The sequence below is a fragment of the Petaurus breviceps genome, unplaced genomic scaffold (assembly GCF_028583685.1).
Source record: "Petaurus breviceps papuanus isolate PSGF00001 unplaced genomic scaffold, PetGlider_PUasm1.0 184, whole genome shotgun sequence".
Taxonomy (NCBI): Eukaryota; Metazoa; Chordata; class Mammalia; order Diprotodontia; family Petauridae; genus Petaurus; species Petaurus breviceps.
This window is the reverse complement of record NW_027185793.1, coordinates 15,666,220-15,694,041: the sequence shown is the minus strand read 5'-3', so window position 1 is coordinate 15,694,041 and position 27,822 is coordinate 15,666,220. Positions and strand designations below refer to the sequence as shown.

General features: G+C 37.5%; 1 protein-coding gene and 1 pseudogene across 1 annotated transcript in view; both read right to left on the bottom strand.

Moving 5' to 3' along the window:
• Positions 1-27,822, bottom strand: part of PHAX (phosphorylated adaptor for RNA export) — a 502,400-nt gene that overhangs the window by 358,950 nt on the left and 115,628 nt on the right. The gene's annotated exons all lie outside the window — the stretch shown is intronic.
• Positions 14,476-14,961, bottom strand: LOC138161282 (small ribosomal subunit protein uS10-like; annotated as a pseudogene).

Here is a 27,822-nt window from a genome sequence, read left to right as displayed (position 1 = left end):
TTTGCTCATTTGTTTCCTTTTGACTTTGGACTTTATGTTAAAGTTGAGAATCTGCTCAAATTTGGAGGGGATGACTGATCTGGGCTTCTGCTTTTATGGCTTTTTTCTTTCACGGTTTCAACTTGGGGGCCTGTATGATTTTGGTGTTCCCAATGTCATGTGACCTGTGGATAGATCTAGTCACTGCCCTTCTTGTCTGCACCCTGGTTCTTACCCAGGTGAGACCACATGACTGTGATTGCTCCTCCTAAGATGAGTAATAGGTCAAATGACACCTCTTTCTGCTCCCAGTGATAACACAGCAGCCCCCAGTTGAATTTCTCTTTACAATGCAGTCATACAGTCCACCATTGGTGCCACTTTCACCATGCCCCTTTTCTGCTCTACTGGGTTTCTGGACAACCCTCACCTATGTCTTGATGGACCTCTCTTCTTGTTTTCCTAAGCTACCATAGGTGGGAAAATGACTTGTGAATTTTTTTCAGTTTCCTACTTAAAACTATGTTGGATGTTTCTATGGTTATTTTGTAGGAGAGATTTTGAAGAAGGTTTGGCAGTTGTGAAGTTTTGCTTAGCCTTCTTGACTGTATCCCTCCTAAGGGCATTTAAAAAATGTTTTCGTGACTTTAAAAGAAGAAAGGAAGAGAGGGAAGAAGGAATATAATAGGAAAGAAAGATAGAAGAAGGGAGAGGGATTTAAAGATGAAAGATGTTAAAGACCTGAATAGAATTTCAGAAAAATTAGGCATGATATATCTCTTGTGATTACTGAAGGTCAAATATTTTTCAGCAGTAGTTGGCACCTTTTATAATGTACTATAACATAACCACTTGAAAAGAAGAAATATTAAATGTTTTATTTACTGACCACAATGAAATGAGAATATATTCAAAAAAGGGACATTGACCAAATAAATAAAATTAACTATAGACCAGATGATATTTTAAAGAAATAGTGGGTCAAGAAACAATCACTATAAAGATAATTTCATCAAAGAAGACATAATAGCATTGTTGAGATGCCACCAAAGAAGTTCTTAGACAAGAAATATATTTTTAAAAATTTAATCAAGTAGAGAAAAAAAGCCAGATCATTGTTCCCAATAGGAAGAGAAAGAGAATCTATATTCAAAATGTGACTGCATACCTAGAATACTTGTGTTTCTATCTCTACCAAGACATACATTGGAAACTATTTTAATGCAACTCAGGGAGGAAGAAAAGATGTTCCTTTTCAAAACAATGGTCAAGATTTCATAACAGAAGAAAGGATTATAAAGGATCACAAGAGATAAAATGCACAATTTTGATAACAAAATTGAAACATTTTGATTTAATCAATGCAGTTAAAATTAGAAGAGAAACAACTTAGAAGAAAATCTTTGTAGCAAGTTTCTCTGAAAGGGACTTATTTCCCACACACACACAATGAATTAAATTTAGAACACAAGTCATTCTACAACAGATAAATGATAAAAGGATATAAGAAAGCATTTTGCTTTTTGACAGCGAGAGTAGAAGAAAAATGAGCGATTTAAAGAATGACACCAATTCTTTTTTGTTATTTTTGTAGATACTGGTCATTTCCTTCTCTAGCTTATTTTACAGATGAAGAAACTGAGAAAAACAGGATTAAGTGATTTGCCCAGGGCTGCACTACTAGTAAGTGTCTGAGGCTAGATTTGAACTTGTGAAGATGAGTCTTCCTGACTCCAGGCCTGGCCCTCTGTACATTGCACCACGTAGCTGCCTATGCCTTGAAGAGTTATGATTCAATCTCTGTGAAAGAAGGAAACCCCTCAGTAAAAGCCTATAAAAAATCCCTCCTAAAGATTCATTTGCTTGATTTTAGAATGCCATTAAACCAAAGGTTGTGAAAATTTGCAGCACTTGGGAAATTCTGCATAAACAATTTCCAAGTTGATTTTCAACATTCTAAAATATTTTTTTTCCAATTCCTAATCACAAAAACCATTGTAGACTATTTAAATCCACAATAGGTGGTGGTGGTAGTAAAGAAACTGAAGCAGAATAGCTTCAAGCAAGAAGTGATAGCTTCATTATTTATGAAGATGAATGTGTTAGCTCAGTGAAACCCATTCTGTAGCCTTTTTTTGTGCATTAATTAAAATGAAACTGGATGGTAGCATGAATTTTTATTATCTCCTTCTAAAAAAAAACTGCTACAGTTTTCTTACTTGAAACACGATTTAATGTTAAAATAGTAGTTTTCAAATCTAATTTTAAAAATATATCCCATTTGTACATACGTTTAAAGTTCTTATTTTAACATTAGGCTTCCAAAACATTTTGTTTTATTCAAAATACATTAGGGGGAACTTCTGGGAGTCAAGATGGTGGAATAAGCAGTAAGTTGCTCTCACTCTTCCAATACTGACCTTGAAAAACCCAGAAAACACCACCCTAGGCAAAATCCTGGAACAGTGGAATCAACAGAAAGATGGGCTGCAGCATTCTTTTAACTCATGAAGATAGGGGGATTAACAGGAAAGGTCCTTCATGCTGTGGCTGAAGGAGAGCAGTACAGGATGGGAGGTGTTCTGGCAGGTCAGTGGCAAGCCCAACCTCAGCAAACCAGTGGGAGATTCTGTACCCCAGGGTGGTGGAATTGGATAGTGCCAATACCAGGACCTCCATGTGCCTTCACACAGACCAGTGATTGAGCCTACTAACCCCAGAGCATATAGCACCCAGAGAGGAGGTGACCTCCAGTGGTCAGGTCAGATCACCCCCACTCCCACCCCCACCTCACCCACCTTCAGTGTAAACCCAGGGAAATGCAATAAAACCACACTTGACATTGGCACACATCAGCCACCACCACAGCTCCAGCTCAGTACCTGGTAAATTATAGCCTCTACAGCTTCCAGCTGCCAGAACCTGAGCCCCCAGAACACAAAGTCAATAACCAGGTCCCTGGCCCCCAGCTCAAGAACTATGGGACAGTGTCCTCTGTGCCCCAGAAACAGAGATCACCTTTAAAAGCTGGGGAAAAAAAGCCATGAGCAAGAAGTGACAGAAAAAAAGGGCACAGATTCCTATTCTGGGGACAGGGAAGATCAAAACACAAATCCAGAAGAGGAAAGCATTATCACTATACCCATATCTGAAATCTCAAAGGAGAATATGAACTGGTCTTAAGCCAAACAGCTTTCTTGGAAGAGCTCAAGAAGGATTTTAAAAGTCAAATTAGGGAGGTAGAAGAAAAATGGAACAATTCCTTTAAGAATACAATTGACAAAATGGGGAAAAAGTAAACTGAAGAAAACTCCTAAAAAGTAGAATTAGTCAAATGGAAACGGAGGTACAAAAGTTAATTGAAGAATAAAATTCGTTAAAAATCAAAATGGGGAAAGTAGAAGCTAATGAGACATCAAGAATCAGTAAAACAAAATCAAAGAATGAAAAAATAGAAGAAAACATAAAACACCTCATTAAAAAACAACTGACCTGGAAAATAGATCCAAGAGAGATAATTTAAGAATTATTTGTCAGGGCGGCTAAGTGGCACAGTGAATAGAGTACCAGCCCTGGAATCAGGAGGACTTGGGTTTAAATCTGGCCTTACAATTACTAGCTGTGTGACCTTGGGCAAGTCACTTAACCCCAATTACCCTACCTTCCCCCCTCCAAAAAGCAAAAAAAAAAAAAAAGAATTATTGGTCTACTTGAAAGCCATGATGAAAAAATGAAAAAAAGAGCCTAGACAGCTTCTTCCAAGAAATCATCAAAGAAAACTGCTCTAAGGTCCTAGAATCAGAGGATAAAATAGTTGTTGAATCTACCAGTCATCGCTTGAAAGAGATCCCATATTGAAAATACCAAGAAATATTATAGCCAAATACTAGAATTATCAGTTCAAAGGCAAAGTACATTAGTGTTACTTAAAGAGTACACTTTGGATGGCAGTTTTCTCTCTTTTCGCTGCCATAATCCCTTTTGTTTACTAAGTACACACCTCTTTGACTGGGTTAAGAATAGAATAGCATGATTGACTAATCAAACAACCTAGCATGGCTCATGGTGCTTTAAATAGCTGTATGCATTCCAGCAGTTTGAATTCAGGTTCAGAGCCACTTTGTGGAAGCAGATCCCTTTATACCAAAGGGCAACAGGAATGATGCAAGTAGGATTTACCCCTGTACCCCTCTCCAACACCCACTGCCCATGTCCTCAGAGTTACTGGGCTAGTAGAAGACAGTATCTCCAACTGGGAGGACAGATTATAGTCTTGTACGTATGTGTTTGTGTGTGAATCATGCTACAACTCAGCTAAGATAATCACAGATGTAGTCAAATGTGTCAGAATCATCATTTAGAGGAAGAAGGAGCTTCAGAAACATGATCCCTCAAAATAGAGAAGAGTGCTATGAATTGAAGAAATGAGCAAACCTGAATACAGTCTAGGATACCGAGTGGCAGAGATGCTATTCTCAAAATGAACTGCATGAGGACAAGAGAGAATTTCCAGGCCATTCAGGATAAGGAATTCAGAGTTACCCTTTGCTACCCACTTATTATACATGTATGCTTAAGTACAAATATGATTTAAGTTTTATTTTACGCTTCTCTTTTTGGATTTGTTGGAGACTTTTAGGTAGACTACTTTGTACTATCTGTTCTTACCATGGTATCATAGTTTAATAGCTGATTATTAATGGTAGGTATAGTATAAGTAGGAATCATCCAGAGAATTGCCCCTCCCCATAACCCGAGGTAGCAATTGCCACCTGGGGATCAATAACTAAGGAAATTTTTCATTTATATAGGGAAATGTTGATTTTGTGGATGTTTATCAAGTTCATGTTTATAAATGGGACAATTTAAATGAAAAAATTTCAAACATGATTTTTAAAATAGAAAATTAGTTGTGCTTGAAGAGACTTGAAAAGAGGATAAGAGAAGTTCAAGATTAGTTTTTCCATTAAAAATCATTCCAGAATAGCAATGTAAACAAAGAATTAATGAAGCCAAACAAATGAAAGCATCTGCTTCCTTTTTCATACAAGAATAGTGAGGAGCTTAAGAAATATTACAGTTATAAAATAGACATTTCTCTGATCACAAAAATGTGATTCAATTATTTGGCAATCTTTATACATTATCTTCTCTAATGAGAGAATGAACAATCTAACCCTTTGTGTACACAAAAAGTCCTACTCAGAGCCTGCAATTTGTGCAGAGGTAGATAATTTTATTATAATATAAGTGACATGTCTATATTCACTTCCCTCTTTTTTTGTGTGAATCACACATGTAAAATGCCCAGCTCCAGTAGTTTCCATAGAAACAGCTGATTTTAGACTTTTATAAAGGTGATAAGGGGGTGATTTGGGAATGGCTGAAGATAGTCATGAGTTTTAAGTTCTTTTGAGCATTAAGATGCTGAAAGAAAATATTTGCAAATATGACAAGATAGAGATCATCACTGTGGAGGATGTAAACCCAAAGCTGAGTTACTAACTTCTAACCCTAAAGAGGTGTAACATTTTTATAGTCCTTAAGTTCCTGGTTCTCCCATTCTTCAGTAATCTGTGTAAGCAAGAAAAAGCTGCAATGACCCATGCATTAATGATCAAAGTTTTAAGTATTATTTTACTCAGTTGTGCTGAGGAATTTACACAGTAACTTTCTCTTAATGTGATCTTCCTAATGCCTCAGAAATTAAGCAGAAATACTTCAGAGGAGGAAGATATGCATATTCCGCTTGGAATTTAAACTCAAAGAATTAGAACATTATGAATTTAGTTTACAAATATCCAAAGATCTGTTGCTGCACAATGCTTGCAAGGCAGAGCTGGACTACTTGCATGAGCATTCTCTAGTTAAGGTTTTAGTAAGCAAAAATGACTGTATCAAGAAACTTCTCAACAAATTAGGTAAGGAGTAAATTTAGGGGTTTGAGGGTTTAGCTATTAAATTCTGAAACTGTTAACTCTCTTGTCTACCAAATGTCCAACTCAGAGTTATTAGGATGGATAATTTTTCCTTGAAAATGTAGGCAACTCACCCCACATAATTATAAATGATTTAAGCCAAAGCTGGAGATAATATGGTAGTTTTATGAGAACCTGACCTTTGGTCTTGCTCACTTCATTAACAAATGTTTTAGTGCTGACATTTAAGCTGTACAAAAATTTGTTCCTAAGCATCTCCAAGTCATGACTTTGTGTCATGAGATATTTTGCTTTTGATTAAGGTTCTATAGTCTTAGATTCTTTCTCTAATACCATTTGAATATTTTATATGGGCATGCCACTTTATGATAATGCTATTTTTAAAGTTCATACCTAATTTATTATAAGATATTTAAATGAAATCTCTGTCAAGAATGGCACACAGCAGTAGTCAGATTTCGCTGAAATGCCTTCTTGACAGGAACCAGCATTAGCAGAAATGTGGGGACAAAAGGGAATGAATTAGAGAGCAATTGAACTTTATTCTTCTTCTCTGGGACATTCTGTATTTTTGATAAGAGAACCCCAAATAAAAAAAGATCATATAGAGTCTAATAGGACTAAACAGCAACAGAATTCTTACAACTACACCATGTCTGAACCAGAGATACAAAGCTGCAGATTCTTATCTTTACTAGTAAAATATTGCAGAAAGTATGACATGAAAAATAAAAAGAGAAAGCATAATTCACAACTGGAAAAAGGATTAAGGCTTGTAGCAGCAAGCACCCCAAGCGTCCTCAGGGTTTGCAGCTACCACAGGTTCTTGGATCTGCTTTGCTAAAGGAAAGCAACTCAAAATGGGTTAACAAGCTTACTTTAATCAGTCAGACATATATCATTTACCTTGTTCAGGAGAAAAGGTCAGCACCCTGAACCTCAAAGTACACAGGCATAATTATCAAGACAGAAACATCAAGTAGACAGATTTCCAAACTGTCCAACCATTACATCCATACCCAGTCAACATCTGGGTTTCCACATTCTGGGTTTTTCAAAGCCGGGGGACTCTCAACAACGGCTTCCCAGAATTCAGATCAAATCACAGAACATTTCTCAAAGTGAGTCCCAAAACAAAGCTACACATCAGGGCTTATATAGCCTTCTCCTGGCTCAGAGAATGTAACAACCTTATTGACCCACTGGCCAATCAAAAAGTATCTACTGAAAAACAAGCCTCCCTCCCCAGGCTTCTGGTGCACTTTAGCCTAGGGGCAGGGAAGATCTTTAAAATTTACATTCGCATTACAAGGCTTTAACATGAAATAGTTTGACTAAAATTCTTCAGTGTCTCTATGATAAAAATACAAACTATACATCCTAGGAAAAAATTATCTATCCACATGACTGCTTTGAAGATAAGCAATTTAAGGAGTTGATGCTGGGGAAAGGAAGGAAAAAAGAGAGGTGCCATAGCCAAAAATGGAGATCATTACAGGTTAGTTAGAAAAAGTATCGCCTAAGTTATCAACATACTCATGGCAGAGTGGGATGACAGTTGAAGTCCCTTGTATCTTTCAAACTGTGAAATATCATAGATAGGGTGTAGGAGAATCCGAGAACTTTTTATATTTATTTTTAAATTTTAAAGAAGTGAATCTTCCAACTGAAGAAAAGTTTTGAAAGCCATTAGGCTCCTCTTGTGCTATAAAGCCCTGGGTAATCATTTCATTTCAGCAGAGATCTACAAGGGGCAGGGGCCCATTTCTCATACAAAATCTGTCTGAAATGCTCTGGGTTATATGGCAAGAAGAGATTATCCCACAGGAGTTCAAGGATGACTCAATTTTCCATCCCTATAAAGAAAAAGAAAATAGGCTGTGCTGTGAAAATCACAGGGTGGTGGAAGGGAGGGGGGAAGTTGTATCTCTTTCAGTCATCGTTGGCAAGATGCTTGCCAGAGTCCTTCTTAATAGACTAATCCTAAAAGATGGTCATCTCCTAATGAGCCAGTGTGGCTTTAGAAAAGGTCAAGGAAGGACTGATATGTTGGTGGATAACATTTTTCCTTTGGACTGTCTTTGATAATTATCTTGATCAGGCAGAAATTGTTACTGCACTTATTTCTTTTCTGTATTTTTCTTTGTCTTTTGGAGGGCAATTGGGATTAAGTTGCCCAAGGTTACATGGCTAGTTTGTGTGTGTGTGTGTGTGTGTGTGTGTGTGTGTGTGTTAAGTGTCTGAGGCTGGAACCAAATTGGGGTCCTCCTGACTCCAGGGCCTGTGCTTTACTCACTGAGCCACCTAGCTGCCCCTGTGTTTTTCTTTAAAACATTGCTTTTAGATGCTTTCACTATTTTGTTTTCTTCTAATTTGTCTTGTACTTTCCTGTCACCACAGTAGATTTTTGTGTGCAAGTCCTTATTTCACATTTGCTCCTTTCTCCAACGTATTTCTTTACTTTGGACTTTATCTTAGATAATATGTCATTTTAGGTTTGGGGGGGAGGGGATTCTGTCCCAAACTTCAGGCTTTTTTCATCTTGTTTTCATAGCTAGTTCTGGGGGTCCATTAAGATTTTGTTCCAATTTGTGTGATTGGGTAGGGACATGGTTACTATTCTCCTGGTCTATGGTCTGGCTTTTACCCGAGTAGGGTCACTGCTCTCTGGGGACCACAACTTCTCTCTTCCCTAGAATTCTGACTCATACTGACCAAAGGTCCCTACTCCCTTGTGACCAACCAAAAGCATTCTTCTCCATCCTAAAACTGCAACTCAGACCTAAATAATGTATAATGGAACTGTCAGATGGTGCCTGGTCCTGTACTGAGTATAAGCACAAGGGTCCCTTCTGATCTTTTTTTAACTATATGCTCAATCCCTTTTATATTACTGGGCAATGAGTGTTCCTGATACAGCTGCTGTTGTAGTAGCCATCTTCAAGGCTAACAATTGGCATTGTCATAGTACTGAGCTCCCAGTTGACTGGTCCCCAAGTATCACAGACCTGGTTTGGAAAAAAGTCACACTTGGGACTTCTGGAGTCAAGATGGTAGAGTAAGGCAGGAACTCTCCTAGGCTCCCCCAAATTTGCCTCTAAGTAACCTTGGAAGAAAACCTGAAAATCAATCTTAGAGCAATGATGCACTCTTTCAGGAGGGTCAGGAGGAATGGTCTTTCTCATTGGTGTGGGTGGGGATCACAGTCCAGCACAGGCCAAATCTGAGTTGAAAGAGTAGCAGGTTGCAGCCCAGGGCAAAGCCCTGTGTCCCAGCACAAGAAGCTTGATACAGTACTCTCCCTAATACAGAAGCAGAAGTCAACATTAACATAAAGTGAAAAGTTATGAAATAGGCTGGAAAAAGGAGCAAAACCCAAAAAACCTGACTATAAAAAGTTACTATGGTGACAGGGAAGGCAAAGGTACAAACTTGGAAGAGGACAATAATGTCAAAATGGCTACATGCAAAGCTTCAAAGAAAAAATGTGAGTTGGTGTTATCACTTCCCCCCCTCAACTCCTGGAAGAGCTAAAATAAGCAAGTAATATTTCTCCAATCATTTAAATCTGTTTTAATTTGCAGAAAAGTTGTTCTGTAATTATGTTCATATCTTTCTTGTTTTGTTTCAGGAGGATGATTCCCAATTATTTTATTTTGTCTGCACTTATTCTACATGGAATTTCTCTTTGTCTTCCTCCTGGATATTTTTGATAGTATATGGAATTTTCTATTCTGCTACTTTGCTGAAGTTATCATTTAAACTAGTTTTTTAGTTGATTCTCTTAAGGTTCTCTAAGTATACCATATCATCTGCAAAGAATGATCATTTTCTTTCATCTTTATTTTTATTCCTTCCACTTATTTTTCTTGCCTTAAATTATATTAAGTAGGGGTGGCCAGGTAGCACAGCAAGTAAGAGCACCAGCTCCAGTGTTGGGATAACCTGGGGATTGAATCTGGGCTCAGACACTTAGCACCCACCCAGAAACACCTGGCCATGTAACCTCGAGCAAGTCACTTAACCCCAATTGCTTAGGGGCAGCCAGGTGGCTCAGCAAGTAAGAGCACCGGCTCCAGTGTCGGGATGACCTGGGGGATCAAATCCGGGCTCAGATACTTAGCACCACACCTAGAAATAACTGGCCATGTAACCTTGAGCAAATTTGCTCAAAAAAAGTTATATTAAATGATATGGTAATAAAGGGCATACTTGCTTCACCCCTGTTTTGGGGGGAGAATTTCTAAGTAACATCCATTTATTCCCATTTTAATGTTTGCTCTTGGTTTTACATGGATACTACTTATCATTTTAAGGAAAGCTCCATGTATTCCAATATTTTCTAGTGCTTTTAATAGGAATAGGTGTTATATTCTGTCAAAAGCTCCCCCTCTTCTTTTGAGCTAATCATACTATTATTGTTATTGTGTTGTTGATATAGTCAATTTTATTGATAGTTTTACTAATATTGAGTCAGCCCAAGGAAACTGTTGATTAGAAAAATAGCACCATGTACATTAAATTATTATATCAGGACTTTTAGTGACAGCTTAGATTTGGAGACAAAGTATGATCTTGATAACCCTTCTTTTTTAAATTCTTCAGTAGTTCTGGCCTGGTCTGGATAAAAACTGACATAAAACTGCTTTGAGTGGTCAGAAATCACTTTTTGGTTTGGAAATCCCTGTTGGTTTGTGCAGTCAGGTTAAAAAAATACAAATCTGATGCAAATCTCAATTCTACATTGGGTCATTTTTCACATTAACTTGTCTGATAGTCTTTTGTAATATCAATGCACTGCACTGTTTCAGTGTTCTGGTTAAAATCTGTCTTAAATCTCAACTCTTGGGGGTGGCTGGGTAGCACAGTGAATGGATCACCAGTCCTGGAGTCAGGAGAACCTGAGTTCAAATCCAGCCTCAGATATTTAACACTTAACTAGCTGTGTGACCTTGGGCAAGTAGCTTAACCCCAATTGCCTTCCAAAAAAAACCTCAGCTCTTCATTGAGTGGTCAATGATCTGATGATTCTAATTTGTAGCAATTGCTAGTAGATTTGGGAGTTAAATTGCTCCTGATCAGTACTGATATGTGAACTCCAGTCTGGTTAAACTCTGAGGAAAAAAATTAATGAACTCTAGAAACAGCTAGATTACCAATATCCTTGACATTGTGAAGATCTTTGGAAACTAACATCTGTATGGACTAAACATTAATTGCTGAAGCTTCATAATCAAAGTAACTGGAGTTGTCTATGATTTCTTCAAGTCTGATGCAGACTTTACCTTCCTGCAAAATAATAACTTCTACTGACTCTTTGACTAAACTTTTAATGGGAGTGGATTTAAAAAAAAACCAGCAGGAAACAAGTCTGGGGATTTTTCTCTTCTATAACCTAATGCTCCTTATTTGAGTCAGGCTGAGAGTAAACAGGAGGGAAAAAAGTGAGATAAGAGGACATTTTCCCTCTGTAGAAGTCAAATGAAAGAAAATTTGTTTACCACGAATGAATGTTTTTATAACATTGAAATATCTTATTGGACTTTGAAGGCAAGAAATACTTTTTTTTACAATCAATTTTGAGATGACTAGTATTTGAATTTTATCTCAGCTATTTAGACATCCTTGTGATATAGAACAGAGCTGGAACCATAGCACAATTTAAATTTGGCACAATTCAACTCAGTTAATATATTTACCAAATGAACAATTTAAAAATTAATTTGAAAATTTTGTCCTTGAAGAACAAATTGAAAGGCATATTTGTATCTTTATGGAGGGAATACAAAATTATGATGCAATTCCCTTTTGAATGTACTGCAAAATTTGACTAGGTATGTCAGAAAAGAATTAAATATATTCGTGTCTCTTTATTTCCTTTTTCTTACCTGATAAAGAAGACTGACTCTTTTCCCTTTAGTCTACACTAAATTAGCTATACTAAGTAAGTAATTTTTCTTTTTTTGCAACAATTTAAGCAGTCTTTTTTCTTTATAAACTGCAATTTACAGCTCTATTTCCTGTGCTGCCTTCTAGGAAGGACCCTGCAAACAAACATTGCATGCATAAAGTGAGATGTTTGGTTTTTTCTCTTTGAATTATTATGACATTTGACCCTGTGTAAGCAAAAGAGTTTTGATGGAAAATACATTTGAAATCTGGCATTAAGGTAGAATATTTAAACAGAGCAAGAATAAGAGTCATTTTGGAACCATCAAGTATAACTGGACTTTAATTACTCTATGCTGGACTCAATGTACATAGTGTAGAATAACTAACTAGGAGAATGAAATTTTTTTTGATAATGTGATTCACAAATTCATTCAATTTTATTAATATAATTTTTCTGGAAATAAGTTTTTGGGATCTATGTTTTAAGTTCATGATATTGTATTAGTATGCTTAATTTCTTTCATTTTGCCTCTGGGAAACCATCATATTTTATTTTATTTTAATTTGTGCCTACAGTGTAATCATTTTTTAAAAAAGAAAATCTGGATAGTGGTATGCTTTTCTGGTTAAGTATTGCATGTAATAAGTTTGATTGAGCTTTTCAGGTGTACTTGGAAATTCCATTATCTTAGAAAAGAGAACCCAAACCTTTCTGCCCTCAACCTCTCATAGCATATAGTAAGAAATAACATTTTAAAAACTTTATATAATGAATTGTACTTGGAATTATGTATTAAAATTACATATCTGAGTAAACTTAGTTTTACTCAACGACAAATATTTTTGTTCTTGGATATATATGAATTTGTATTTATGTATAAACTTATAATGTGAATATTTTCCTAATTTTTTATGTATAAACTTATAATGTGAATATTTTCCTAATTTTTTCTTAATTGATTTTTTCCATTTGGATGAGTTTAAATAAGAATAAAATAATGAATGAACCCTTTTGGTAAAGGCTTGCATATATTCAGTAAAACTGTCTTTGAATGTTTTTGTTAATTGTAAATAATTGATGGCTGACTGTTATTGCAACATGAAAAACAATTGCATCTTGTTCTAAATTTTTATCAATAGAGTATGGAACTGCAATTTCACTTGTTCTGGGTTTTGAATTAAGATAGAAATCTGTTTCTTGAGCCAGCAATCTTCCATTCAAAGGATATGCTGAAAGCTGCTCAGAAGGGTCCTCTAAAAACTGTTACTGGTCAGCATTAATAAATGAGAGAAAGTCTTATGAAGGCAATGATGGGACCTTCTTGACTCAGTTTTCCCATTGTGCTATTTCTTTTCTGAAGAGAAATTTTTCCCACATGATTGATTCTGAGTCTGGCTCATTAACCTTGTAATAATGTGGATCTCAGCAAGGCATTTATAATTTTTACCTGAAATCAAGCAAAACTAATGGAATTTTCTTTTGGTGTATTTATGATAGGTCAGTCTGTGACTTTAGGTTTGGGATTAAAGAATCAGACCAGAATTTGTTAAGGAAGTGTCCTTCCTTCTTACATAGTAATTTTCTTTGACTGTGACAGGAGCACTCCAAAAGTCTTATGATAGACCTTTTTTGATATAACTAGCAAATATTTCTGAATTACTATACTGGGGAACAAAGATAAACAACTCTATTGCTTTGTGTTTTTATTTTGTACTTTTCTGAAATTGTGTCCCCTCCTTTTTCAATTTCCTTATCTGGGGATAAGTAAAAATCAGTTGTTAGACTTGCTATATCATCACTTATTGTTTAAATAATTACATATTCATATATATAAGATTAATTCTGTACAGAATCACATCTTTTTTTTTTGAATGACATGAAGATAATATATATACTCTCAAAATGGAATGGAATAATTATATAACATGTGATATGATTAACATAATACAGTATGATATGATAAATATAATATTTATATATCATGTAAGATAGACAGGATAAAAATATAATGTGATAAAGATATAAAAGTTTGACTTTTAATGGAATAGCAAATTTCATTTAGAGGAAACAATAGGATTGGTTGCTTCCAGCTCAAAACTGGGAAATAGGTGGTTGACTTTCAGATCTTTCATTGGATTCCTAAAAACTTTTTGGGATAGCTATAGTTGTATTTGTAATCTTAAGATTTATGATGTTGTGCTAAGTAAAACAACGAAAAAGATTCAAGAAATGGTGGTCATTCTAAATGATATGTTTTAAATTATCCAGGAAACCACTGAACATTTTTTCTTCAATAGTTGCAATCAATTTATTAAAAGAGATGATTGAGAGTGGGGTAGCACAGTGAGTAAAGCGCTGGCCGGGAGTCAAGAGGACCCGAGCTCGGTTCTGGCCTAAGGCACTTAACACCCACACAAAAATAAACTGTGTAACCTTGAGCAAGTTACTTAACCCCAGTTGCCCTCCAAAAAAAAAAAAAGAAAAAAGAAATTTTTGGGGTGGCCAGGTAGCACAGCGAGTAAGAGCACTGGTCTCAGTGTCGGGATGACCTGGGGATCAAATCTGGGCTCAGATGCTTAGCACCACACCCAGAAACACCTGGCCGTGTAATCTCGAGCAAGTTACTTAACCCCAATTGCTTTAAAAAAAAAAAAAGATGATTGGTCAGGCATCTGCAACGGTGACTTCAACTTCTACACCTGGTTCCATGCTGATAGAAGTGATCTGTTTAACAATTTCAGGAGTGTGCAAATCAATAAGGCCTTTGAGGGTTCTCATCTGGAACTGATCCCAAGTCTTTAAACCTTCACTGCAAGGAGGTTTTCTAGTTGTGGTCTGAAGTGTCTTGGTGAACATTCGAACAGGTCCCTTCACTTTCAAGTTCTTTTCTTTGGCTCCTGTAATTGGGTCAGCAGACACTTTCTCAACTGATTTCATTTTGTGGCTGGTTAGGGTGATCTGGATCACACGAATTGCCACTTAAGGCTCCACAAAAGTCTTGCCAGTGTCTTTGAATGCCATAGCGGCAGAGAGGCTTCCTGACTGATTTATTCCTCGATGAGAGTGAAAAGCGGTGAGTCAGGAGGAGGAGAGGCAGAGACTGCTGACTCCAAGTGTTTGCTGCGGTGATACCTTCACCAAAGAGTAAAATCATTGAACTTCTTGCAGGTTCATTTAAATATTCATAAATACTTAAAATATATAGACTTTAAATAGGTTTTATTACCTATCTTTGGATATGTTTTGGTGATCATTGATAGTCTCAAGTTGTATTGAGGCTATCACATCTAAATTAATATTAATTGTCAAGAAATTTTTTGTTACTATACCTGAAGGTGCATACATTAAAAAAAAGAAGAACATGTGTTCCCCAGATTAACCCAAAATAGGGCCCATTTTAAAATTACACAATGAGTCTTTAAAGTCATACAAACTTAAAATACATATCGTTAGGAACAAGATCTCAATTCGCCGAAGTTTACAATTTAAATGGATTATTCTCATAGCTTTTCAGTAGGGTTGTAAAAAACATTGAAGAAAAAATCTTTAAATTTGTAGTATGATCTATTTGCTTGGTTAAAAGGCCAGTTTTCAAATTAAAATGGACAATATTAGAGAGTTGATAACTATAAAGAATGAGTTTTAATGCTGAAGCTACTTTTTAAAAAAACCATCAAATCATTAGAAAAATACATTTTGCATCTTATTTTTCAGTTCTAAATGGAGATTGATCTTTTTTCCTGTTTGAGGTCCCCCTCTGATAATATCAGAATAAAAGGACTTATTGACTTTATTTACAAAGTCTGATTGCTCTTCTAGCATAAGGATAGTATAGCTATATCACATGCAGGGTTCATGTTAAGATAAAAGAACAAATGTTATATGAAGACCAAAATTCTCAACTTTTAGATGAACTATAGACAATTTAATTGCTTTTCTTTCTATTATTTGTTTTTAAGCTCAGCTCTATAAGGTTTGAACTGGTTTACATCACATGAACTAATTAATGGAAAACCATTTGATTACATAGTATCAGGTTGTAGTAAATATACTAAGTTTATATGATATTTGCAATCTTGAAAGTTGATCTACTGGGGGCGAAGTCAAGACGGCGGAGTAGAAGCAGGACCTCCACCTGGCTCTGGCTCCACCTTCCCCAATCCATGTAAAAAGGGGACTCTGAATAAAGTTTGGAACTGCAGGACCCACAAAATGACACAGAGAAGCTAACCTCCTGCTGAGGACACCCTGACAGGCTGGCAGGAATCAGCTAGCGTAGAGCTGAGCCCACTCCCGCAGGAGCCAGAGGTTTTAGACCCAGGGCAGGCCTGACCAGGTGCTGGCTGGAGGGACTCCAGATCATCAGCAGCTATGGCCATTTCCAGATTTATAAACACAAAGATGCTAAGGACAAAGTGAGAGGTCAGTGCAGTGTGGACTTTGGAACCAGTAGTTTGGGAGTACATTGGCTTCTGCCCCCAGGGTGAGAAGCCACTGAGAACCCAGCACAGGCAGGGTCATGTGGAAGCTTCAGCTCCTGGCCTGTAGAGTATAGGGGGACCAAGCAACTAGTCTGAGGGGTAATCACTCTTGCTTTAACCTGCTTAGATCTGGATTGCAGTCTAGGGTGGAGGTCCTGGAGTGTGTTTCCAGCTTGCCAGAGCATGTGGAGGCTCCAAAGAAGGCACCCAACTAATACCTCTGGCAGCTGAGAAAACCCCAGTGTTTGGCACAAAAGCTTCCCTGTCTGGGGGCAGAGTCCTAATGTGGCAAAAAGCCCAGGGATCAAGTGACTGAGGGGCGACATGACCAGGCAAAGGAAACAAAGCAGACAGAAGATTCCAACATTAGAATCCTATTTTGGGGACAAAAAGGAGCAAAACATGGAACAGGAGGAAGATAGTGAAGTCAGAACTCCTGGACCAAAAGCTTCAAAGAAAAATACAAGCTGGTTACAGGCCATAGAAGACCTTAAGAAGCAGATAAGAGAAGTGAAGGAAAAACTGGGAAGAGAAATGAGAATGATGCAAGAAAATTATGAAATGAGAGTCAACAGCCTGAGAAAATAACACCTTAAAAATAGACTAACTCAATTGGCAAAAAAGGCTCGAAAAGGCAAAGAGAGGAATGCCTTGAAAAGCCAAATTTGCCAGATGGAAAAAGAATTTCAAAAGGTCAATGAGTTGAATCTTTCCCTGGGATTTAGATTGGAGCAAAGAGAAGAAATCAAGATGCTGTTAAACAGATCCAGACAAATGAAAGAATAGAAGGCAATGTGAAATATCTCATGGGAAAAACCACTGACCTGAAAAATAGATCCAGGAGAGATAATTTAAAAATTATTGGACTACCTGAAAGTCATGATCAGGGAAAGAACCTAGAAATCATCCTCCAAGAAATTCTCAAGGAAAATTGCCCTGATATTTTAGAACCAGAAGGCAAAATAGAGGTGGAAAGAATCCACTGATCACCTCCTGAAAAAGATCCCCAAAAGAAAATTCCTAGGAACATTATAGCCAGGTTCCAGAATTCCCAGATCAAGGAAAGAATATTATGAGCAGTCAGGAAGAAACAATTTGAATATTGTGGAAACACAGTCAGGATAATACAGGATCTGGCAGCTTTTACACTGAGGTATTGAAGGGCCTGGAATAGGATTTTCCAGAGGGCAGAGAAGCTGGGATTAAAACCAAGAATCACCTACCCAGCAAAACTGAGTATCATGTTTCAGGGGAAAATATGGTCATTCAGTGGAATAGAGGACTTTCAAGCATTCTTGATGAAAAAACCAGAGTTGAATAGAAAATTTGACATCGAGATACAAGAAGCAAGAGAAGCTTGAGAAGGTAAACAGGGAAAAGAAATCATAAGCCACTGATGAAAGTTGAACTATTAGCATTCCTACATGGAAAAAGGATAATTGTAACTGATGAAGCTTTTCTCAGTTTGAAAATAGTTGAAGGGAATATATATACCGTGTTTTCCCGATAATAAGACACTGTCTTATTATTTTTTTTGGAAAGAAAACACCAGAGGGCTTATTTTCAGGGGAGGGCTTATGTTGTCCTGCCTCAGCTCTCCCCCGCGGCACTGCTCTCAATGGCGCCAGCAAGCAAATCACTGGGGAAGAACAGGATGATGCGCTCACTGCTGCAGCTCTGATTGGATGCAGCTCAGAGTGCGGCATGCGTTTCACCCGGGGGGGGGACAGTGCATACAGAGGGTATCATAATGTAGCATGTAGCGCAGGGGATCACCTTCACTACAGTAGCAATCTCAATAGGGCTTATTTTAGAGGAATCTTACACAGTAAGGGGAGGGCTTATTTTTGGGATAGGTCTTATTATTGGGGAAACACTGTATATATGTATATATATATATATGTATGTTTGTATGTCTGTATTGGAGGGTATATGGGCGTATGAATGTATGTGTGAATGTGTGTATATATGCTTACAGGTATACATAGATAGAGGGCACAGGACCAATTTAATAAGAAGGGATGACACTTAAAAGGGGAAATTAAGAGGTGAGAGAAGTATATAATGAGAGGAGAAGGAGAGACAGAATGGGGTAAACTATCTCATAAAGAAGAGGCAAGGGAAAAGTGTTACAATGGAGGGGAAGAATAGGAAGGCAAAAGGGTATGGGTCAACCTTATTCTCACTGAATCTGGCTGGGGGCGGGGATGAAGTACACACTAAGTAGGGTACCTAACCTACAGGAGAGTAGGGGGAAGGGGTTGAGAGGGGAGATGATGGAAGGAAGGGCAGGCTGGGGGGGGAGGGAAGGTGGAAGCACTCACTTTTGAAAAGGGATGGGATCAAAGTAGAGAATAGAACAAGTGGGAGGTGGGATAGGAGGGAAGGAAATATAATCAGTCTTTTACAATATATCTTCTTTGTTAATGTTTTGCATTAGCTACACATGTACAACCTATACTGAACTGCTTATCTTCCCAGTTTTGGTAAGTGACAAGGGAGGAAGGGAATGAATCTGGAATTCAAAGATTTAAAATAAAATGTTTAAAATTATATATATATATATATATATATATATATATATATACACACACACACACACACACACACTATTATTAATACTATCTTACATGTAATTGGGAAAGAAGATATACAGGCACTGGGGCATAGAAATCCACCATGCCCTACTGGAAAAGTCGAAGGGGGTATGGGAGAAGATATGGAAGAGAGCAGATTGAAGGAGGGGATAGCCTGTGGGACTGCTATTCTGGCGTGGTGGGCAGGGGAAAAACAGGAAAAAAATTTGTAACTCAAAATCTGATGGAAATTAATGACGTAAATCAGAAGTTAATAAAGCATTTGAAAAAAAAATAAATAAAAATTTAAAAAAATAGTAAAAAAAAAAGAAAAAAAAGAAAGTTGATCTACTTGAAAGAGCATTCCTCCAAAACTGCCTTAGGAACAATGCCCATTTCTGGTACTAGTAACATATTTACAGTATTGGAGGGATTGTAGAAAACCACTTATATAGACAAATTGTTTATTTTAAAATTAAAAAAATTACATTTAAAATTATTTTAAAAATAATTTTAGTGAGGTTTTCTCTTTTTAAATATCATAATAGTATTCCATGTAGAAGTATATTATCCCATGTGACATCCCAAAAAATGCAAAATTGATTGCTACATTGATAAAGTCTGAAGATCACCTGGCAAGATAAGGTACTGGACATTCAACTCCTTTTTTGAGATAAACTGCTATGCATTCAAACTCGTGTAAAAAGTGCAACTCTGATGGGCTGACCAATATTGTTGAAAAGCCAAATATAAGTTTACCTAAAAGACTATTTTACAAAGAAATCATACATGGAGATCAGAAGAAGTGATATCAGGACTTTTTTTCTTTTTTCAATTGCTTTATTAACTTCTGATTTACATCATTCATTTCCACCAGATTTTGAGTTACAAATTTTCTCCCTGTTTTTCCCCTACCCACCGCCCCAAAATAGCAATCCCACAGGCTATCCCCCTTTCCAATCTGGTCTGTCCTATATTTTCTCTCACACCCTTTTTGACTTTTCCAGTAGGGCATGGTGGATCTCTCTGACCCAGTGCCTGTATATCTTATTTCCCAATTATGTCTAAAATAGTGTTAGTAATAGTATATATATATAAAATTTTAAACATTTGATTTTAAAACTTTGAATTCAAGATTCATTCCCTTCCTCCCTTGTCACCCACCCTTACTGGGAAGATAAGCAGTTCAGTATAGGTTGTGCATGTGTAGCTAATGCAAAACATTAACACAGTAGATATATTGTAAAAGACTGACTATATTTCCCTCCCTCCTATTCCACCTCCCACTTGTTCTGTTCTCTACTTTGATCCCGTCCCTTTTCTTTTCTTTTTTTCCAAATGCCTTATTAACTTCTGATTTACATCATTCATTTCCACCAGATTTTGAGTTACCAATTTTCTCCCCGTTTTTCCCCTTCCCACCCCTCCAAAATAGCAGTCCCACAGGATATCCCCTCCTCCAATCTGCTCTCTCCCATATTTTCTCCCATATCCCTTTTGGCTTTTCCAGTGGATCTCTTTGCCCCAGTGCCCGTATATCTTATTTCCAATTACATGGAAAACAGTATTGATAATAGTATACACACACACACACACACACACACACACACACACATATATATATATACATACATATTTGAATATTTGATTTTAAAACTTTGAATTCCAGATTCATTCCCTTCCTCCCTTGTCACCCATCCTTACTGGGAAGATAAGCAGTTCATTATAGGATGTACATGTGTGGCTAATGCAAAACAATAACATAGTAGATATATTGTAACAGACTGACTGTATTTCCCTCCCTCCTATCCAACCTCCCACTTGTTCTGTTCTCTACTTTGATCCCGTCCTTTTTCAAAAGTGAGTGCTTCCAACTTCCCTCCCCCCCCCAGCCTGCCCTCCCTTCCATCATCCACCTTCTCATCCCCTTCCCCCCTACTCTCCTGTAGGGTGAGATACCCTATTTAGTGTGTATTTCATTCCCTCCCCAAGCCAAATTCAATGAGATTAAGGTTGACCAATTCCCCTCTGCCTTCCTGTTCTTCCCCTCCATTGTAACCATTTTCCCTTGTCTCTTCTATATGAGATAGTGTACCCCAGTCTGTCTCTCCCCATCTCCTCTCATATTCCTCTCTCACTTCTTAATTTCACCTTTTAAGTATCATACCTTCCCATTAAATTGGTCCTGTGCACTCTGTCTATGTATACCTGTAAACATATATACATCCATTCACATATGTAGACACAGACACACACACAGACACACACACATATATGTATATAGACAGATAGATAGATAGATAGATAGATAGATAGATAGATAGATAGATTCCCTTCAACTATTTTTATACTGAGAAGTTTCATCAGTTACAATGATTGTTTTTCCATGTAGGAATGTTAATAGTTCAACTTTGATAAGTTCCTTATGATCTTGTATCTGAATGTCAAATTTTCTATTCAACTCTGTTTTTTCATCAAGAATCCTTGAAAGTCCTCTATTCCACTGAATGACCATATTTTCCCTTGAAAGATGATACTCAGTTTTGCTGGGTAGGCTATTCTTGGTTTTAATCCCAGCTCCTTTGACCTCCGGAATATCACATTCCAAGCCCTTCAATCCCTCAGCTGCCAGATCCTGTGTTATCCTGATTGTGTTTCCACAATATTCAAATTGTTTCTTCCTGGCTGCTTGTAATATTCTATCCTTAATCTGGGAATTCTGGAACCTGGCTATAATATTCCTAGGAGTTTTCTTTTTGGGATCTTTTTCAGGAGGTGATCAGTAGATTCTTTCAACCTCTATTGTTCCCTTGGTTCTAAAACATCAGGGCAGTTTTCCTTGAGGATTTCTTGGAGGATGATTTCTATGTTCTTTCTTTGATCATGGCTTTCCAGTAGTCCAATAATTTTTAAATTATCTCTCTTGGATCTATTTTCCAGGTCAGTGGTTTTTTCCATGAGATATTTCACATTGCTTTCTATTCTTTCATTTGTTTGGATCTGTTTAACAGCATCTTGATTTCTCATAAAATCATTAGCTTCCATTTGCTCCAATCTAATTCTGAATGATTCTCGTCATTGAGCTTTTGAGATTCTTTTTCCATCTGGAAAATTTGTATTTTTAAGTCATTCTTCTTCTCATTGCCTTTTTGAGCCTCTTTTGCCAACTGAGCTAGTCTATTTTTTAAAGTGTTATTTTCCCCAGTCAGGCTGTTGACTCTCATTTCATAATTTTCTTACATTGTTCTAATTTCTCTTCCCAATTTTTCCTCCTTTTCTCTTATCTGCTTCTTAAGGTCCTCTGTGACCTGTAACCAGCTCATATTTTCCTTTGAAGCTTTTGGTGCAGGAGTTCTGACTTCACTATCTTCCTCCTGTTCCATGCTTTGCTCTTTTTGTCCCTAAAACAGTAGTCTAATGTTGGGTTCTTCTATTTGTTTTGTTCCCTTTCCCTGGGCATGTTGCCACTCAATTACTTGACTTTTGGGCTTTTTGCCACAGTAGGACTCTGCCATCAGACAGGGGAGTTTTGTACCAAATACTGGGGTTTTCTCAGCTGCTGAAGGTATTAGATGGGTGCCTTTACTGTAGCCTCCACATGCTCTGTCACGCTGGACACAAACCCCAGGACCTCCACCCTAGACCGCAATCCAGATTCAAGCAGGTTAAAGCAAGAGCGATTACCCCTCAGACTGGTTGCTTGGCCCCCCTACACTCTGCAGGCCAGGAGCTGAAGCTGCCATGTCGTGGTGGCTGCACAGTTGTGGCTCTTCAGCAGCTTCTTGCCCTGGGAGCAAAAACTGATGCACTCCGAACTACTGAGTCCCAAAGTGCACAGTACGCTGACCTCTCACTTTGTCCTCAGCACCTTTGTGTTGATAAATCTGGAAACTGCCCCAGTTGCTTGTGATCTGGAGTCCCTCCAGCCAATGGCTGGTCAGGCCCACCCTGGGGCTAAAACTTTGGCATGGAGCTGGGCTCTGCTCCCAGAGAACTATGCTGGCAGCTTGCTGCTGGCCTGCCAGGCTATCCTTAGCGGGAAGTTAGCTTCTCTGAGTCATTTTGTTCGTTCTTTAGCTCCAAAGTTTGTTCAGAGTCCCCTTTTACATGAATTGGGGAAGGTGGATATCGGAGCCACACAGAGCACCTGCTTCTACTCCAACATCTTGACTCCACCCCCCTATAAGGACACTCCTAATGTCTCTGAAAAATTTTGGAATTGATTGCATAATGTATTAGACCGTGACAAATGACTGGCCTGCATGTTGTGAGTGCATCAAAGAAAATGCTGTTCTCTATGAGCAAAGTAAAGTTGCAGTAGCTAAAAAGAAATGTGAGATGCACACATTTAGAGACATTTCTACTCCAAATATTTATGTGGATTATTTGGGCCTAACCTGTAATTAATTCCAAGCTTGTATTGGTCTGATTGGCCATAGTCACATACATTTGACTCCAACATGGTGATATCATTTTAGTCCTCTTCAAGAATCATTCTGGGACCATTTGATAGGTTATCTTTGCTAATCATATGTATGATAACATGGACACATTTTAAATAACTGGTTTATTAAATGCTCACAGCACAGTCCTATATTACATAGAAAACAGTAAGGGGCTATGAAAAATATTTCCCAATATCATATATAGAACAAGGCAGTATGGATACAATTTTAGTTTTCATAGAGGGCAAAGGTGGAAGATAAAGATATACACATTATAGAAAGTATTGCAGAATTTGAAGATCTAAGTTAGACAAAACAATAAACTGATCAGCAGATACTGGGGATTTCATTGCTATCTCAAGCTGGAATTTTACAAGCAGAAATTGACCAGATAGCACCAGGGCTAAAGTTAGATGTCTCAGCTAAACTCTTCCAGACAGAGATGTTACTTGCCATCTCAGACAACTTGATGGTTATGCAAAAGTTCTCTTATGAGAGTATAAACATAATTAAGGCTGAGGATTAAATCTGTACCTAAGTATTAGGAATTTTCCTGAGAGGTTGGAGCAACAGTGATTGCACTTATAACTTCATAGCAGAGACTCATGTAGACCTGAGGGAAGAGTGTATTTCTCTTAGGTTTAAAACAAGATAATTATCATAACAGTGATATATGTTTTTTTTAATGTCATATGATAATGAATATTGGAAAGTATAACATGGCTAACTCATTTGAAAAGATAATACAAGTTATGGCTCATATTCAGAAAAATACACGATAAACAGTGGGTTTTATTTTTTGTTTCTTTGCTTTTTGGAGGGGAGAGGGGCGGGCAATTGGGGTTAAGTGACTTGCCCAACGTCACATGGCTAGTGTTATGTGTCTGAGGCCGGATTTGAACTCAGGTCCTCATGAATCCAGGGCCAGTGCTGTATTCACTGTGCCACCTAGCCGCCCCATGATGAAGAGTGCTTTAAAATGTTAAAAATCCTACATAAAATTACTTGATAGTAGTGTATACTTTCTTTTTTTTAATATTTCATTCATTTAAAACATATACAAAATAAGAAAAGAAAAAAGAACATTTTTATGTACACAAGAGAAAATGAGAGAATATTCAATATGAAACAATAAATATCTCTTTCATGAAAACCTTTGAAATACATCCGACATGTTGTTTTCAAAGCAACTCAGTTTTTCTGTGCTTCCTTCTGTTTTCTTTTGTTTTCTGCTGTGTACTTTTTATTTTATTTATTCCCTCCCTCCTTCCCCACCCTAGAGAAGACTACAATTAAATGTGAATATATGTGTATCTATGTATCTGTGTATAGACACACATCTATAAACAAAATATGTGCACACACACACATATATGTAAGACTATACTATGCATATTTCTATTTGTCAGTTCTCTCTCTGGAGATGGTTAGCATCTTCTTCATAGGTCCAAGTCATTCCATGTTTTTCTAATCAACTAGCTCATCATTTCTTACATAACAGCAGTATTTCTTCACAATCATATCCTGTCTTATAGACTAATAGTTCCCCCTCCCCCCTAATTTTCTGCTTTCTTTCTAATCACTCTAGGGTGGGCTACAATTAAACATGAACATGGACCATTCTTATATGTGTACTCATGCATACATATATGTAAGATCATACTATCTTTAAATTTTTTCCTTGTATTTTTAGTAGTATACATTTTCAAAGACTATACCAGCAGAGAGTAAACTCTGGCAGGTCCTATCAAGATGGAAAGATTTCAAGTACCAGCCAATTCAAGTTCAAATAGGATTGTTTTTTAACCTTGAATATCATAAAAAAGCCTAGATGGATTGCAAGTTCTATCAGTGGAGAGAAGTCATGAATACTTATGAAATCAGAGATCTTTTAAGATATATAAGTATTTGAAAAATAATAGCAGTTATCTATCCCTACAGATATAAAGTGCTGTTCTTGTTCAGTTGCTCACTCATGTTTGACTCTTGTTGACCTGTAACAACAAGTACCCTAACATATTCAGGGTGGCTGCTAGCACAGGTTCTTTGATCTGCTTTTCTAAAGGAAAGAGATGCCTGCACCAAAGGGGTGTGGGCCAAATGTGAGTGTGGGAATCATAAGATATGAGCCAGGTGGGAAGCCAGGTAGTCCTTTTATTTATCTGAGGATAAGGGTTTATATACAAACAGCAAAAGTGATTACATCTGGCATTCTACCTCCTTCCATCATGTGTATGTGTAATCACTGCTCGGTAATCATGCCCTGTTCCCTTGCTAAACAAGGAAAGATTGTGAGCCAATCACCCTGAGCAACAATTCACCCTCACAAGGAGTGGGGCCTAGGGACATCCTGACCCAGATTCTACCCATGACTGGACTGGCTCAGTACTGGCCCTCTACATATCCCCCTTTCTTTGCAAGTAACTTGAATCCGTGAATCTCTGTCCCCAGAGCCACGAGTGACCTACCGATAGACTGAATAACAGAAGGTACAACAAGGCACAGATCTCCTAGCACACACACTAATGGGATAAAGTGGAGGATCAGGGAAGTAAGGTTATTCAATGGTTGCAATATTATCAGGATCAATTCCTGATATATGGTTTGTAGAAATTTGTTTTGTTATCCAAGACAACTGGTTTATGAAGTGAGATTATCAAATATATGGCGTCACACAAACATGACTCTATCCACAATCACATTGCAACTGGATATAAGTCCAATGTGTTTGAGTCTCTTGTCCTTGGGCTCTCTAGATGGTCAGCATGGCAAACAGGAAAAATAATATCTTATTGTTCTTATGTCTTAATGTCCTCCTTGTGCGAGGTCAATGCCCTTTGATCCAGTGTTCTTTCTTCTTCAGGTTCTTTCCTAGGGTCAGATGGGACAGTTCCTGGGTCAAGGTACAGTTGAATGTTCCTTTCTGGGATCCAAATTGATTTCTCTGTGCCATCTGGAAAGATAGAAGCATACCCTCGACCCCATGTTAATAATTGATCTGGCCCATACCACCTTTCTGTCTTTGGGTCCTTCCACATTACTGGGACATCTTTTTCATTACCTGCCCTTTTTTGCTCAAAATGTTTTTCAGCAGATGTACATCCCTGTGCATCAGGTGTTAAAAAATTGATTGTGCCTTATCATAATACCTTATCAAGTTATCTTTTTATCTACTTTTCTCCCCCTTTTTGTTTTTGAAGGATCATCTTAACATCTTTACTTTTCCTCCCAACAATGGCCTGTCTCATTGGATTGTATGAGATGCCTGTAATATGATTGATATTACAAGTTAAACAGAATTTTTTAAATGCATGGCTAGTGTATGCAGTTCCATTATCTGTCTTTAATTGCTTTGTTATTCCAAGTATCAAAAATCAACAGAAAAAAGTGGTCTATCACGTTCTTGATAGCCTCACCTGCTTGGGCTGTTGCCATGGTGTAAGAGGAGCATGTGTCTACCGTGATATGAAGGTATTGTAAACACCCAAAAGTTAGATAGTGAGTAACATCTAGCTGCCATATTTCCAGGGGTCACACCCTTCTCAAATTGATGGCCACCCTGGGTAGTGTTGGACTGTGAGGAATGATTTGTCGGGCCTGTTCCCTGGTAATGTCAAATTATCTTTTCATCATACATGCTGATTGATGGAACTGGTGATGTGATTCCCTAGCCTGTTGAAGAGAACAAGTGAGTATCATTGGTTGTGTGAGCATGTCTGCAACTGTGTTTCCTGTTGTCAAAGCTCCTGGCAAGGAGGTATGTGAGGGTATATGAGTGCAGTAGAAAGGTGATCTCCTTTTTCTAATGGTTTCCTGAAGTAAAAGGAATAGTTGGAATACTGGGAAATTACTAGAAAACCTAACATGTGCAGTTTCGATGGTATTAACCACATAAACAGCATATTTACTATCAGAGAATATATTGAGAGGTTGCTCTGTGTCCTGAAGTACTGTTATTATGGCATATAGTTCATTCTGTTGTGTAGATTCAAATGGGGTGTATATAACCTTCTTCCTGTCTGGGGGAATATAATACGAAGCAATCTGATGGCTAGTAGCATCAGTAAAGGCTGTGGATGCCTGAGGTATTGGTGAGTTCTTTGTTATAGTATTGGCATCCATTCATAATTAGACATAAACTGTAAGACAAGATTCTTATATACATTATCAAATCTCCCTTGGTGTGTGCTGACAAAGACCTGCCATTCTGTGTCTTGGGCAATCAGGACTTCTAATTGTTCCCAAGTGTATGGTTGATGTATGTTCTCAAGATCATCTCCACTCAATTGTACAACCCTTTTGATAGCCTTCAGTTCTAACTTGGTCACTATTTGAGGGTAAGTGCTTAGGCTTTGGGGTGGTTGTGCTGCTAAATAAACCCATTCTAGTAATCTATTCCCCTGATGAATACTTGCAAAGGGAATTTGGGAGTAGGCAATATGGTGACTTCTGCCCATTGCCCTTGCAGGACGGGCAACAATTCCGACATTTATATAGCCTTTTCTCCTT